Source organism: Pelophylax lessonae, assembly GCF_965119305.1.
Source record: "Pelophylax lessonae genome assembly, chromosome: 2".
Taxonomy (NCBI): Eukaryota; Metazoa; Chordata; class Amphibia; order Anura; family Ranidae; genus Pelophylax; species Pelophylax lessonae.
Window position 1 is genome coordinate 326,429,702 of NC_138769.1, and position 16,040 is coordinate 326,445,741.

Sequence of the window (16,040 nt, forward strand, 5' to 3'; positions counted from 1 at the left end):
TCTGACCCTCCCTGCTCCAGTTTGGCTCTCCCGTTATCTGATCTCGGCTTGGCTCACGGACTTGCTTCCTGTCTACCTGCCCTCCAGTACCTGATCTTGGCTTTCCCACGGACTTGTCTGCTTCTGGCCGTCCTGCTATACCTTTGGCTTGCACCTGTTGCAGCTTCCTGCCGAGCCCTGTGTTTGACCCCCGGCCAGTCTTACACCTACTGCCTGGTTGTTCCTGGTTCCTCCTTGGACTGTCTGGTCTATTCCTGCCCAGCACTCTGCTAGAGTCCGCCTGTCTACCATCAGGACCCTGTCGGCAACCAGTGCTTCTGTGGGCGCTACACCCTCTGTCTCAACCCCAGGGGTGTGCCGCACTCAGCCGCAAGGGGAGCCCTCTCTGCATCTCGGCCTCGGATCAGGTACGTGACATCACCACTGTGCGTTAGGTGTTACACACTTCCCTCATGCCACCTCAATCCCTGCAAATAGTTGCCTCTCATTTCTGATCTGCAAAACACACTCAGTACTCCAATCACAGTAATGCATAAACCTCGGGTCAGCTTTCTCTGTGGGGTTGGTACTCCAATTAAGCTGCATAGGCAATGCGACCAAAGGTGACAATTTCTGTGAGTAGAATCCCAAATTACCACACGTCTGGCTTTATCATAAAAGCCGCAAAGTTAGTGGCTTCCTGGGCCTCACATTTGATGGAAAATGTTGTGCCCAGCTGGTCAAAATCAGATTATGAAGACTTCCAGGCAGCATCTAGATATCACTTTACTACATCCCCTGGGGATGGCAGTTTTGATGTCTGTAGTTAGGAGGCATGGATCCTGCCTGGATGTCTCCATAATCTGATTTTGATCAGCTGGGCACAAAATTCCCCATCAAATGGATTTGGGGTCTTTTTGACACCAGATTTCTTCATAAAGAGGACATGTCATCCTTATTTCTATGACAAGGGATGTTTACATTCCTTGTAATAGGAATAAGTTAAAAAAAAAACAAAAAAATTAATGGGACAGTGTAAAAAAAAAAAAAATAAAATTAATAAAAAAAAAAAAAAATGTAAAGCATCCTCATCTCTCCGTGCATTAACGCAGAAGAGAACATAGTTACATAGTTCATCAGGTTTGGAAAAAGAGAAGTCCATCTTGTTCAACCAATAAAAAAAAAGTAAAAAAATAAAAAGCATACATAAGTCCCCCATGCATTAGTAAACGGTGTTCACGTCACACGTGTGAAATATCGCCGTGAGAGTGAGAGCAATATATTCGTTTTCAGATTTGTGTCAGATTTGGCTTTTTGTTTCTCCACTTTTTTTTGTGTCATACCAATACAAGCAAAAGAAACAAACATGAGAATGCCTAAACATTTGTAATTGCAACAATTTTCTGGGCAAAGTGGTGCATTAACTGACAGAAATGCAGGGGTGCCAATATTTTTGGCCATGATTGTATATTAAAATAATTCCATGAATATGTCATCAGTAGTGATGGAAGATGAGAGTTTTGCCAGTTATAATTATGATTGCCACGCCACCACACCCTTCATAATTTTGTAACAGAACTTCCTGAACCTTGGCACATGTGCAGTGAAATGAGCACTGTCTTTTCTATGGGTAAAAGGAAATAACATGTTTATGGCTGATATTTCCAAACAGATGAAGATATATGTTTTGTCACGTTTTTGGGGTTGTGTTCGATATGCACAAAGAGAGATCACACAAATACTTATAAATATAACATTTTATTAACCACTTTCCCACCGGAGGATTTTGCAGCTTAAAGACCAGACCCCTTTTTTCAACTTGGCACTTCGTGACTTTAACTGATAATTGCTCGGTCATGCAATGCTGTACCTAAACGAAATTTACGTCCTTTTTTTCCCACAAACAGAGCTTTCTTTTGGTGGTATTTGATCGCCTCTGCGCTTTTTATTTTTTGCGATATTAATAAAAAAAGAGCGAAAATTTTGCAAAAAAATGATATTTTCAACTTTGTCTTTTAAAAAATATCCAATATACTCAATTTATGTCATTTTTTTTGCCAAAATATATTTAGCTACATGTCTTTGACAAAAAAAAATCAATGAGCGTATTTTTATTGGTTTGCGCAAAAGTTATAGCGTCTACAAACTATGGTGTAAATAGTGAAATTTACGCAGCTTTAATTTCTGACTGCCAATCTCATTTCATGAAGTGCTAAAATGGCGGGGCAGTACAAAACCCCCCCAAACTACCACTTTTTGGAAAGTAGACATCCTAAGGAATGTCCTGACAGGCATGTTGAGCTCATTGAATATTTCATTTTTTTGTCACAGGTGTTTGAAAAATGACTAAAAAAAAAATGTTTTTTTTTTTTACACAAAGTTGTCATTGAAATGATATATTGCTCACACATGCCATGGGTATATGTGTAATTACACCCCAAAATATATTCTGCTGCTTCTCCTGAGTACAAGGATACCACATATGTGGGACTTTTTGGGAGCCTAGCTGTGTAGGGGTCCCCAAAAACAAATCACCACCATCAGAATTTCAAAGGGCGTACATTTCTCATTGCATTTTCTCACTACCTCTAACGGTTTAGGAGGCCCTGAAATGTCAAGATACCACAAAACCCCCCCAAATGACCCCATTTTGGAAAGTAGACACCCCAAGCTGTTTGCTGAGAGGCATGGTGAGTCCATGGAATATTTTATATTTTGCCACAAGTTTTGGGAAAATTACAATTTTTTTTTTTAATTTTTTTTTTTTACACAACGTTGTCACTAAAAGATAAATTTCTCACACATGACATAGGTATATGTGGAATGACACCCCAAAATACATTCTTCTGCTTCTCCTGAGTATGGGGATACCCCATGTGTGAGACTTTTTGGGAGCCTAGCGGTGTACAGGACCGCAAAATCCAATCAACACTCTCAGGTTTTCTAATGGTGTAAATTGTTCATGTCATCTCTGCACTACCTGTCACAGTTTCGGAGGCCCTAAAATTCCAAGATAGCACAAAACCCCCCCAAATGACCCCATTTTGGAAAGTAGACACCCCAAGCTATTTGCTGAGAGGCATGGTGAGTCCATGGAATATTTTATATTTTGCCACAAGTTCCGGGAAATATATATATATATATATTTTTTTTTTTTTTTTTTACACAAAGTTGTCAGTAAATGATATATTGCTCACACATGCCATGGGTATATGTGAACTGACACCCCAAAATACATTCTGCTGCTTCTCCTGAGTACAGGGATACCCCATGTGTGAGACTTTTTTGCAGTCTAGCTGAGTACAGGACCCCGAAAACCAACCTCCACTTTCAGGCTTTCCAAGGGCGTAAATTGTTGATTTCACTCCTGACTACCTATCACAGTTTCGGAGGCCCTAAAATTCCAAGATAGCACAAACCCCCCCCAAATGACCCCATTTTGGAAAGTAGACACCCCAAGCTATTTGCTGAGAGGCATGGTGAGTCCATGGAATATTTTATATTTTGCCACAAGTTCCGGGAAATATATATATATATATATATATATTTTTTTTTTACACAAAGTTGTCAGTAAATGATATATTGCTCACACATGCCATGGGTATATGTGAACTGACACCCCAAAATACGTTCTGCTGCTTCTCCTGAGTACAGGGATACCCCATGTGTGAGACTTTTTTGCCGTCTAGCCGAGTACAGGACCCCGAAAACCAACCTCCACTTTCAGGCTTTCCAAGGGCGTAAATTGTTGATTTCACTCCTGACTACCTATCACAGTTTTGGAGGCCATGAAATGCCAAGACAGCACAACCCCCCCCCCCCCCCCCAAATGACCCCTTTTCGGAAAGTAGACAACCTGAGCTATTTGCAGAGAGGCATGTTGAGTATTTTGCAGATCTCACTTTTTGTCACAAAGCTTTGGAAATTGAAAAAAGAGGAAAAAAAATGCATTTTCCTGTTTTTTCTTCATTTTCCAAAAAAAATGAGAGCTGCAAAATACTCACCATGCCTCTCAGCAAATAGATTGGAGTGTCTACTTTGCAAAATGGGGTAATTTGGGGGGGTTTTGTGCCATCTTGGCTTTTTATGGACTTCAAAAGTGTGATAGGTAGTAAGGAGTGAGATCAACAATTTACGCCCTTGGAAAGCTAAAAGGTGCGCATTGGTTTTCCGGGTCCTGTACGCGGCTAGACTTGCAAAAAGTCTCACACATGGGGTATCATTGTACTCAGGAGAAGCAGCAGAATGTATTTTGGGGTGTCATTTCACATAAACCCATGGCATGTGTGAGCAATATATCATTTACTGACAACTTTGTGTAAAAAAAAAAAATAAATAAAAAAAAAAATTTTTCCCGAAACTTGTGGCAAAATATAAACTATTCCATGGACTCACCATGCTTCTCAGCCAGTAGCTTGGAGTGTCTACTTTGCAAAATGGGGTCATTTGGGGGGGTTTTGTGCTATCTTGAAATTTCAGGGCCTCTGAAACTGTGACAGGTAGTCAGGGGTAAAATCAGCAATTTACGCCATTAGAAAACCTGAAGATGTGGACTGGTTGTCGGGGTTGCGTACACAGCTAGGCTCCCAAAAAGTCTCACACATGGGGTATCCCTGTACTCAGGAGAAGCAAAAGAATGTATTTTGGGGTGTCATTTCACATATTCCCATGGCATGTGTGAGCAATATATCATTTAGTGACAACTTTCTGTAAAAAAACAACAACAAAAAAATAATAATAATTTTCCCGAAACTTGTGGCAAAATATAAAATACTCCATGGACTCACCATGCCTCTCAGAAAAAAGCTTTGGGTGTCTACTTTTCAAAAAGGGGTAATTTGGGGGGTGTTTGAACTGTCCCGGCATTTTACGCTCAATCTTAGCCACACATCACCCACTCTTCTAACCACTTGAAAACCAAGCCTTTTCTGTGCCTTTTTGTTTACATGAAAAAATATTTTTTTTTTACTAGAAAATTACTTTGAACCCCCAAACATTATATATTTTTTTAAAGCAGAGGCCCTATAGAATAAAATGGTGGATGTTGCAAATTTTTTTGTCACACGTTATTTGCGCACAGATTTTCCAAACGCAATTTTTGCGAAAAAATACATTTTTTTTAATTTATTGCACAAATACACTATATAATTCCAATTTTTTTGGTAAAATTTTAAAGATGATCTTATGCCGAGTTCATAGACACCTAACATGACATGCTTTAAAAATTGCGCATGCCTGCGCAGCAACGAAAAACATACGTACATTTTAAAAAACATTTAAAAGTCTCTACAGGTTACCACTTTAGACTTACAGAGGAGGTCTACTGCAAGAATTACTGCACTCGATCTGGCGATCGCGGCGATACCTCACATGCATGCTGCAATTGCGGTTTACATATGACACTAGACCACCGCTTGCGTGCGCCATTGCGCGCAAGCACCGGGGGAAAGGGGGGGGCTCAATTTTTTTTTCCTTTTTCTTTTGCTTTTTTATGTTATTTTGACACCTTTCCTTTAATTTTTTTTTTTTAAATCATTTTTATTGTTATCACAGTGAATTTAAATATCCCCTGTGATAGCAATCTGTGGTGACAGGTACTCTTTTTTAAAAAAATTGGGGTCTTTTAGACTCTAGATCTCTCCTCTGACCTTAACGCATCTGACCACACCAAAATTGGTGTGATAAAATACTTTCCCAATTTCCCAATGGCCCTGCTTCTTTCTGGCGAAACAGAAGTCATGAAATGCTCGTAGCCTCCGGCATCTTAGGCCATAGAGATGATTGGAGCCATTCTCATCTCCAATTAGCTCTATGGTTAGACAATTGAACCACCGGCTGCACTCTCGGTGGGACAGGAGAGCCCGAGAAAAACCACGGAAGGCTGCGGAAGGCGGCGGTGGGGGGGGGAGGCCCCTCCCACTGCATGTAAAAGCAGTCTAGCGGCCAATTACCTGCTAGGATTGCTTTTACATGTAAGCCGACCGCTGGCTGTAAAAAACGATACCAAGATGATGCCTAAATCTGCAGGCATCATCCTGGTATAACCACTCAAAGTCCAGCAACGTACCAGTACATTGCTGGTCCTTGTTTGGCATATAGGTTTTTTTTTTTTTCATGCAGCCTGTGGGCTGAACGGAAAAAAAGAGAACCTATCAGAAATCAGCACAGGAATAATGCGTAGTATTACTCATCATTAACCGCCCAAACAACCACCCACTGAATTTAATGATGGGTATACACGGCACTATCCACGTATACCAAAATAGGATTTTAACTGCAGTGCTGAAATCAGAAAATCACCACAGCTGCTATCAGCAAAGGTATCCATATATGCTGAGCGCAAACACTGTTTGTGTCAGAATATATAAAATCAATGCGTGGTAGCTGACGAGTACCTGCAAGAGAAACAGGTCACAAAAGAATGAAAAAACAAACAAAGGACATTGAAAAAAGTACAGTAGGAAGGAGTAGAAGGACATATAAAATTACTGACACAACAACAGTTTTTGGATCCTTTTATTTTCCTTTCTAACTGTTTCTTGATTTGGGACTGCGATCTTCTGCGATCTTCTCTTCCAGCTTGGGTCTCTCAAAATGTCGATGGACATCCAACATCTTTCGAGACCCTGTGTTTGTGTGCCCTACACTGTGTCGTGCTGTACCCTATGCTAATACTCCACTAGTGTATGGTAGCGCTCGAAACATTCCCCGATGCAGAGACCAGGTTGGTCAGGACATTTGGGACAATAATAACGGGTGTCACGCCTACATCCGCGCCTGCTACAGACACAACATCTTTTTTGGGGGTATCTTTGGGTAGGGGTACTCGGGAGGACATAAGAAAAATGCCTCTCATGCAGCCGGCTCACTGCATCTAGAAGGGGAAGTTGGGCAGGCATGCCTCCTGGGTACAGGTAGGCAAGGATGATCTCTTCCTGGAATTCCCGGAAAGATCCAGTTCGTCCTAACGCCCTGTATAGGACAAAGGCGTTCAGCATAGCCAATTGGTAAAGGTAAACAGACACTTTTTTGTACCAGCGTCTGGCTTTACGGGCAACTAAATACGGCGCCAAAAGCTGGTCGTTAAGGTCCACCCCTCCCATGTTAAGGTTATATTCGTGGACACAAAGGGGTTTCTCCACAACGCCAGTTGCTGTAGTGATTTGGATCGTCGTGTCTGCGTGAAGGGAGGACAGAACATAAACATCCCGTGTATCCTTCCACTTCACCGCAAGCAATTTGTCCGTTTTCAAGCAGGCTCTCGCCCCCCGACTAAGACGGGAATTTACAAGCCGTTGGGGGAAGCCCCGGCGATTAGGTCGCACGGTGCCACATGCGCCAATTTGTAAATTGAGAAGGTGACTAAATAGTGGCACGCTTGTATAAAAGTTGTCCACGTACAAATGGTACCCCTTTCCGGATAAGGGTGACACCAAGTCCCAAACGATCTTACCGCTGCTCCCTATGTAGTCTGGGCAGTTGGGGGGCTCCACACAGCTATCTTTTCCCTCATAGACCCGGAAACTAACTGTATAGCCTGTGGCCCTGTCACACAATTTATACAGTTTGACCCCGTACTTGGCACGCTTGCTGGGGAGGTACTGTTTCATAGCAAGGCGGCCAGTAAATTTAATCAGGGACTCGTCAACGCAGACAACTTGTTCGGGGGTAAACAAGGCTGCAAACCGCTGATTGAAGTGGTCTATGAGGGGCCGAATTTTGTGGAGCCGATCGTATTCAGGGTCTCCCCGAGGATGACAGATTTCATTGTCGCTGAAATGCATGAATCGCAGAATTTGCTCGTATCTCCCCCTGGACATGGAGGCAGAGTACATGTGCATATGGTGAACTGGGCTAGTGGACCAATATAGCCGCAATTCACTCTGTTTAGTTATGCCCATGTGGAGGGAAAGGCCCAGAAAGATCTTAAATTCGGAAACCGTTATAGGTTTCCAGCCGAATTGTCTGGCAAGGTGTGAATTTAGGTTGGCGGCGATGAACTGTTGTGCATATAAATTTGATTGATCCACAATCGATCTGTAAAGATCTTCCGTGAAGAACAGCTCATAAAAGTTCAGGGGCGTAAAACCAGCTGTCTCCACGTGGATTCCAGGTTGGGCGGTGAATGGGGGAAGTACTGGCGCTGTAGTATCAGTGGGTTGCCAATTAGGATATGCCAGCGCATCAGGGAGGGCACTATGGGCTCTACGGGCCTGTCTACGAATACGCGGTGGCTGCGGGCCACTACTTGTGCTAGCCACCGCACCAGCTTCAACTGCACTTAGGGGACTCGCCACGTCACCAGGTGTTACTGGAGTGCTGGTTGTACTAGGTCCAGGTTGTACTAGGCCGCTGGCGCTTGCCAGGTCGCCAGAAAAATGAGCGGCACTAGTAACCACACTCTGCTCCATACGAGCACCCTGCGATTCCTGCATCTCAACAACTTCAGAATGGGGTCGGGTACGCCTGGGTCTAACAGGGACCCATCTGTCGTCAGAGCTGTCTGTCAGGGAGCCGCTGCTGTCATCAGGTTCATATACTGACACTAATTCGGTCATTGTAGCTTCCCCTTCGCTATCAGATGACTCGGTCAGCATATAACTGATAAGCTCTTCATCCCTGTACGAACGTTTGGTCATTTTGGTAACTAAATTTACCCGTACAGTGATGCGACTCACAGGTAATAAAAGCACCTGGTTGTCGAAGATTATTTCAAGCGCTACCAAAAAAACTACTAATGCTAGCAGGGATCAGGCCTGACTCTGCTAACACAGCGGTTTTGTGTTTAGTGTTTTTTTGCAAGTGACAGTAATCTATTGATTACTACACTTGCCTGGGTGAAAGGGTTAAACGCAGGTGCTGGCCGGAATCAGTGCTGATCGTGCAAACACCGCGTTTTGGGAACCCTAAACTATGGGGGCGCTAGTATAGTTCTGATCGGATCAGATATTGATCTGTTCAAACACTATACTAGAAATGGAAGTGTGCATGCGTGCGTGCGTGTGTGGTAATCAAGGGGTTACTTCTAAACTATGCGCTGGGGATCTGGGGGGGGGGGTGGCGGGGACCCTAAACCTCCTTTGGGAAAGAAACTAGCTAGCTAGCGCAACCTCAAGTCACAATGACACCAATACAAAATACAGTAAAAACAGTATATTATGTGTGTATTAGTGCTAATGTGACAGAGGGTGTAGGGGTTAACGGGATGTGATCAGGGGGGGATCAGGGGTTTAAATCTTTATTGGAAGGGGCTGGCGGGTATCCTAAGGATAAAAGGAACAGTGGCAAGCGCTAAACCTGGTCACAAGTCACACTTATACGGGTATATAGAAAATGCTATATACTGTATACAGTGAGTTGTGGCAGGGGGTGTAGGGGTGATCAGGGGGGGATCAGGGGATTAAATCTTTATTGGGCGGGTGGCGGGGACCCTAAACCTCCTTGGGACACAAACTTAGTCGCCTGCGCTAATTCTGATCACAATCACACTAATACAAAAATACAAAAACACTGTATATTATGTTTGTATTAGTGCTGATGTGACAGAGGGTGTAGGGGTTAACTAGCGGTGATCAGGAGGGGATCAGGGGGGATCAGGGGCTTAAATCTTTATTAGGGGGGGTGGCGGGTAATTCAAGTGGAAAAAGGGGGGTCGCAAGCGCTAGACCTGACCACAAATCACACTTATACGGGTTTATAGCAAAATGCTATATACTGTATACGGTGTGTGTTATGGCAGGGGGTGTAGGGGTGATCAGGGGGGGGGGGTCAGGGGCTTAAATCTTTATTGGGCGGGTGGCGGGGACCCTAAACCTTCTTGGGACACAAACTCAGTCGCCTGCGCTAATTCTGATCACAATGACAATAATACAAAAATACAAAAACACTGTATATTACGTTTGTATTAGTGCTGATGTGACAGAGGGTGTAGGGGTTAACTAGCGGTGATCAGGGGGGGGGTCAGGGGAGATCAGGGGCTCAAATCTTTATTAGGGGGGGGTGGCGGGTAATTCAAGTGGAAAAGGGGGGGTCGCAAGTGCTACACCTGTTCACAAATCACACTTATACAGGTATATGGGTAACTGCTATATGCTGTATATAGTGTGTATTGTGTCAGGTGCTGTAGGGGTTAATCGGGGGGGCAATTGGGGGGTAAATGTGCCTATCTAGCTGTGTGTGACTGTGTTTGGTGCAGTACTTACAGTTAGAAGTGCTCTCTTCTCCAGATGAATCCAAAAGGGATCATGGGAGAAGAGGGCACGTCTTTTCTGAGTCTGTGTTTACATTTCACAGACTCAGAACAAGATCTGATTGGGCAGGACCGATCTACAGGTCCAGGCCAAAAATCATTGGCCTGGACCTGATGACTGATCGGTTCTGAACCCAATCGAGCCATCGGTGTCGGCGGGCACGCGCGGGAGCGCGCACAGGACCGGCGGCAAGTAGCGACGTAGACCTACGTCACTCTGCCTGGCCGGGGCCGACTGCCGCAGTAAATATACTGTGCGCAGTCGGCAAGTGGTTAAAGAGACCTTCTAAGGAAAATGGCACAGAGTGGGTTGGCTTGCTCATATAGCCAATTTACAAACACATTCCAATCACATGAGTTCAGCTAAATGTTACCAGAATAATCAGGATATTAGAGGCTGTATTAGATATTTGTGAGATCAAGATTAATAAGGAATATGAAATATGCAATTTCCCTATCCCTCCACCCCCTGGCTCAAAACTATCATACAAAGCCTCTAATATCCTGGTTATTCTGGTTACATTTAGCTGAACTCATGTGATTGGAATGTGATTGAAACCCCTGATATAGGCAGTTTACAAACTGGTGGCCCTCTAGCTGTTGCAGAAGTACAATTCCCATGAGGCATTGTAAGGCTGACAGTTACAAGCATGACTTCCATAGACAGAGGCATGATGGGGCTTTCCCGGCAGTTCTGCGGGAACAGCTGGAGGGCCACCAGTTTGAGACCCCTGGCCTATATGAACAAGCCAGCCCACTCTGTGCCATTTTCCTTAGAAGGTCATACTGCTCTGAGAGTGGGCTTGACCATTTCCTATATATAAGACCTATATACTTTAGCTAGAACTGGTAGGTTTAGTCTCACCCACAACTGCCATGAGGCATGCGTCTGGATCTGGTCAACAGTCATGCTGCATACGCAGATGGGACTCCATGACGAAACAGCATCTTTAGCTAAGTATTATTGTCATATTTTCTTTATCTGTAGCTGTCATTATCTTTAATAAATGTTATATTATACATATTTCTGTGATCGCTCTTTGCACATATCAAACACAGCCTCAAAAATTTGACAAAACAATATATTAAATTTTCTGAAAAGCAATAAAGGGCTTTCCAGAATTCAGACTCAGTTCTATTTCATTACAGTCACACAAGAAAACAATTTTAAAGCTGCATTCCTCACAATAAAATACATATATTATGCACAAACAAAGGCAATAGGCACACTATGTCATTTGCTTTATTAGAGCACATATACTTCTGTAAATGAGTGAAAATCGTTCTTTGTGTTATGCTCATATATGTTTAGGAAGACAAGGCTGTTATCATTCCCTTGAGTTGTAGAAAATATGGAAGAATATTATTCCTTGTTAGAATTAAGCCTGGTACACACTGACAGATTTTTAGTTCAATCCAGTGGGCTGAACAAAAAAAAAAATGAGGAGCTCACTGTACTAACTATGCAATGTTAGTACAGTGATCTCCCTGATGAGCTATTGTGTTCTGACAGGAGACTGCCCCCCGCCAGAACACATCAACCAGTGAATACTGATCAGCTGCTGTGTTTCCAGCATGCCCGTTCAATATTAGCTGAAACATTCTGATGGCTTCTGTTGGACAGGCTACTGTATACACAGGCCGAATGTTAGCTGGTTTCTGTTGAACCAGCCGATACCAACTGATATTCGGCTTGTGTGTACCTAGTTTTAGTCTGCTTATGGTGTGCTGGGCTAGATTTTTGCCTACCCCACTGAACATGAGAAATAGCACCCCCCAGAAGTCCCCAATTCAATACCACATAGGAGGAACTGCTATCCTCCCTACTTCAGTAAACTCTACACCAACCTTCAACCAGGGTACACAGGCACCCTGGGGTGCCTTGAGGCTTCTTCAGGTGTGCCTTGACAAAATGCCTAAAAATTGTTTAAAAATTGTACACAGGCCTGCCTTTTAGTTACACGAAGCCATGGGTTTTCATTATGTGCCATTACGACTTTCTAGACACTGGCATCCTAAAACCCAATAATGTCATCAGCTGATATGAGGATGCACTGGGGTCACATTAGCTGACTGATGGAGGGAAATTGAGGGAGAAGAGAAACATTGGAATACTAGTCAGTACCAGTGTGCAAAGGTGTATTTGCTTTGGAAGAAAAAAGCACTTCTTACATTGGGTGTCCTACATGTGTGGATGTTACTGCATTATGTAAAACAGAATGGGGTTCCTTAACCACTTACCGCAAAGTGACGTAGGACTACGTCGGCAAAGTTTGCGGTAGTATACCGGGATGATGCCTCTAGCTAGAGACACCATCCCGGTACCGTGGTTTAGAGCCGACGGTCGGCTTTCTGTCGGTAATGACCGATGCGGCTCGGGAGCCGCTCGTTCGTTACCCGGGTGAGCGGGAGGGGTCGCCCCCTCCCGCCGCCTTCCGTGACTTTGCTCGGGGCTCCCGTCTCACCAGGAGCACAGAGCATCCAGCCGGCACGTCCGCCGGCAGGATGGAGTCTCGATCAAAGCCGGAAACGGCTTTGATCGGGTCTCCGATGACGTAACACGGAGGCGGCATCCATGACGTCACTTCCGGGTTACTGTGCTGCAAAAGGCGGCAAATTTAAAAAATGTCTGTATGCAAAAATGCCGCTTTCGGAGTTTTGCATACATGGAAGTGTAGTGGAGGGGGTCTAGGGTCTTTTAGACCAGTGTTTCTCAACTCCGGTCCTCAGGGCACACTAACAGGCCAGGTTTGCAAGAAAACGGAAATACATAACAGGTGATATCATTTGCTGCTTAGTGATTGCAGTACAGTATTCTAGTCTGCATCTCCCCAAGGTAATACTTAAAATCTGGCCTGTTAGTGTGCCCTGAGGATCGGAGTTAAGAAACACTGTTTTAGACCCTCGATCCCTCCATAAAGAGTACCTGTCACTGCATATTGGTGTCACAAGGGATGTTTACACTGCTTGTGACAGCAATAAAAGTGATCAGTTTTTTTTTTTAAAAAAACCTGTAATAAAATAAAAAAAATATATAAAATAAATAGGAAAAAAAAAAATTTTGCCGCCCCCGTCACCGGCACAAAAAAAAACGTATATGGAAGTCGAGCCGCGAATGAAATCGCTGTTCAAACCCCACATGTGAGGTATCGCCGGGATCGTCAGAGTGTGGGCAATAATATAAAAAAAGAGCTACACTCTAACTCTAAACTGGTAACCTTTAAAAAAATTTAAAGCGTTGCCTATTGAGATCTCTATTGACCGTAGTTTGTCGCCATCCCACGGGGGGGGCGCAATTTTAAACCGTAACATGTTGGGTATCTATTTACTCGGCGTGACATAATCTTTCACAATATACAAAAAAATGGGCTAACTTTACTGTTTAGTATTTTTTAAAATTAGTGAAATGTGATTTTTCTAAATTTTTCCAAAAAAATGGCGTTTTAAAGACCGCTGCGCAAATACGGCGTGACAAAAAGTATTGCAATGACCGACATTTTATTCTCCAGAGTCTTTGCTAAAAAAATATATGTAATGTTTTGGGGTTCTAAGTAGTTTTCTAGGAAAAAATACTGGTTTTAACTTGTAAACAAAAAGTGTCCGAAATAGGGCTGGGGCTTAAGTGGTTAAGACTGTCCATAATTTTAAAGGGTGCCTTAAGATTTTCTATCATTTTAAAGGGTGCCTTAACTGAAAAAAGTTTGAGAAACACTGCTCACCACACATTTTTCTCTACACTTTATTCTAGGGTGTGTAATGCAATGTGCTCAAGGATCAGAAGTATGAAACACATAGAGTGCTATAGTCAGTGCCGGATTTAAAAGTGCATGACACACAGAGAACAGGGGTCAGTAATGTACAGAATGCAGGGGTCAGGAGTACATAATGCACAGAGTGTAAGGGACAGAAGTGTTATGCTCAGAATGCAGGGATCCAGGAGTACGTAATGCACAGAGTATAGAAGGCAGCAGTGTTATGAACAGAATGTAGGGGACAGGAGTGTGTAATGCAAAGTAGGAATCAAGAGTACAAAGCAAAAAGAGAGCAGGAGTCAGTAAGGGTCAGTATAGTGTAAAATTCCCCCCGCAAGCAGTATTCTGCCCCACTTTACCAGCAAAAATCCCCACTCCCTTCCCTCTGAAAAAAGCAGCAGTAATTTGCATACTCACCCTTTCCAAGGCAAATCTTTGCCCCCTCCCCAGCACAAATCATCCCCCCAACCCCCCTTCCTCAGCATAAATCCTCCTATACCCCCCCCCCCAAGTATAGCACATTACAAGAAAATAGATAAAACTGTTGATATGACATAACATAGGAGCACATTAATGCTTACATACAAAATACAGAAAAAAACATCCAGTATGAGTAAACAGGTATATCCAAGATTCACAAATACAGCCAGAGGACTAATCACGACTATCAATACTTAGATAGAACTTTCACGATTGATATACGTCAACTTAAAAAAAGGGGTAACGCAGCATCAATCATGTTTTCCCAGAACGATATGGGAAGAGTAGGAGGGGATCACTTACACAGAATTTCCTTCTTAGCATAAAATAATAGGCAAGATATCAATCTTTTTTTTTTTTGGATGGGATCGCTGAGCATCATCAGGGATTCCAAGCAGGGCCTGTTCCGGAATTACAGGGACTGCTAGCTGGAGCCTAATATTGAGCAAGTCAAAAACCTCCACCCAAAAAGCATAAATTGTAGGGCACTCCCAAAACTAGTGAAAGTAGAAAAAACAATTGAGTCCGGCAGCGAGGACAGTGAGGGTCTCTATCTGGATACATTTTGTGCAATTTTATGGGAGTTTGATATACTTGATGTAGAAATTTAGTCTGAATCAATTCATCTCAGGAGGAGATTACCAACTCAATGCTCAAAACAGTCCTCCCAGTCCTCCCTATCTAATGAGGCAATGTCCTCTTTCCATAGATCCCACAACCTCCTAATCTTAGGTGAACCAGTAACAAGCAGGGTCTCCTACAGTGCAGAAAGTAGTTTATCACGAGCATCGGGTGATAACAGTTCCTCAACAGGATCTAGCTGGAGGAGAGGCTGAGTAGGAAACTGAGCTCTGGCAGCATGGCACATTTAAAGATAGTGCAAATGCATCCACCCCAGCAGACAAAACGCCAGAGAGAGCTGAGAAAAGGTCAAAAGCGTAAAAAAAAGTCTAAAGGCATAATATCGCAAAAAGTTTGTTATTCCATATTTCGTCCACACTTGGGGATCAGGAACCACTCGGAAGTGGGCCAACCTAGAATTATCCCATAAGGGTTGAAAAGGGGACAAGCGCTTCTCACACAAAAACTGATGACTAGAAGCCATCCAGACCCTCAACGTCCCTTTAGTCAGCCTCGGCACAGCAGCGTAAGCCCCAGCCCCCCTGTATACCAGATTTTGCAGGTCGGACAGGTATCCTAAGCAGGCAGCCTCCACACATACTGCAGCATTAGTCCTCGAACCCTGAAACCACCAGTAGGTCCTTATCAACATCGCTGCCCAGTAATAGACTTGGAAGTTCGGTAGGGCCAATCCTCCTAATTGTAAAGGAAGGTGAAGAGTAGTTTTGGCCTTACGAGGGAGGGTACCATTAAAAATGAAGGCGCTAATACACCAATCCACTTCTTGAAAAAAATGGAACTGGGATCCAAATTGGACAGCTGCAAAACAGGTAATTACATTTAGGTAAAAGCAGAATTTTTATGATGTTGATATGACCCAGGAGATTTTACGGGAGCCCAGACCATGATGTATATCTTTCTGTGGAGAGCAAGGGAAGCAGATTATGAGCATAATACTG